The following is a 1,596-nucleotide window of genomic DNA, read 5'->3' as shown; positions in this document are numbered from 1 at the left end:
ATGAAAATCTGTGATCACTTGTATTTCCTACTAAAACTCTTTTTTGAGTGAAAACATAACAGTCCATTTTCTGGCTAAACTGGAAGAGCTAGGGCCAAAAGGATGAAAATCTGTGATCACTTGTATTTTATACCAAAAATCAATTTTTGAGTGAAAACATAAAAGTGCATTTTCTGGCTAAACTAGAAGAGCTAGAGCCAAAAAGATGAAAATCTGTGATCACTTGTATTTCCTATCAAAACTCTTTTTTTTGAGTAAAAACATAAAAGTCCATTTTCTAGATAAACAAGAAGAGCTACGGCCAAAAGGTTGAAAATCTGAGATCACTTGTATTTCCTTCTGAAACCTTTTTATGAGTGAAAATATAAAAGTCCATTTTCTGGCTAAATTATAAGAGCTAGGGCCAAAAGGATGAAAATCTGTGATCACTTGTATTTCCGAGCAAAACTTTGTTTTATAGTGAAAACATAAATGCTCATTTTCTGTCCAAACTAGAAGAGATAGGGCAAACCTTAATTGGGTTTTACTTCATAGTTTTGCAACATATCGCTGGGTTCTACTTACACATGTTTATTTCAACAAATACACATGTACATCCTAAATACATGGAGTACATTTGTCTGTGTATAAATATGACTACAATAAAATTCACATATTTTTGCATATTTTAGCTTGTATTAAAAATATGTTTATATAATTTTATTGTCATTTTGCTTGCAACGAGACCACAATGCAATTGTGAAAATAGTTTGTGTATTTCAGCTGCTTCTCCTCCATCTATAATTTTACAATTTAACAAGATACACAACCATCCAGCAAAAGAATGAAATTGAGAACAATGAAAAAAAACAAACAAACAAAATATTTTACAATAATACCTACAACTTACAACAAGTTCTGGAATACATAAGAATACACATACATATACACATATATAGAAAAATTACTATACTACCACAATCTATACCGCATCAACATGTAAAATACTCGTGTGCTGCAACAATAAATATGTGGCAACAGCCAAACCGGGAGGTTTTGGTAAAGAAAAAAAGACGTTGTATTCATGTAAGTTGCTCTTTAGCAATGTATGTATGTATTCTATAGCGTCTGTTGCTTTTTAAGTGAGGACTGAATTGTTAGTTCTTTCCTTCGATATATATATATGTTGGTATATTTTGTCCCATTTCACTTTACTTTTCAAATAGTTAAGCCGCTTTTAAAAACGTAAAGTGATCACGTTAAAATAACAAATTTACATACACACGTAACACAGTTTCTACATATTTATACTTGTATTTTTTTTAGGACGAATAGGTAATGGAACCAACAGAAAAATTTCAATAAACAGAACTGGACTAGAATAGAACTAGAACAGAAATAGAACAGAACTAGAACAGAACTAGAACCGAACTAGAATAGAACTAGAATAGAACTAGAACAGAACTAGAAAAGAACTAGAACAGACCTAGAACAGAACTAGAACAGAACTAGAACTGAACTAGAGCTAGAGCTAGAACAGAACTAGAACAGAACTAGAACAGAACTAGAACAGAACTAGAACAAAACTAGAACAAAACTAGAACAGAACTAGAACAG

The sequence above is a fragment of the Lucilia cuprina genome, chromosome 2 (assembly GCF_022045245.1).
Source record: "Lucilia cuprina isolate Lc7/37 chromosome 2, ASM2204524v1, whole genome shotgun sequence".
NCBI lineage: Eukaryota > Metazoa > Arthropoda > Insecta > Diptera > Calliphoridae > Lucilia > Lucilia cuprina.
Note: the sequence above shows the minus strand (reverse complement) of the source record.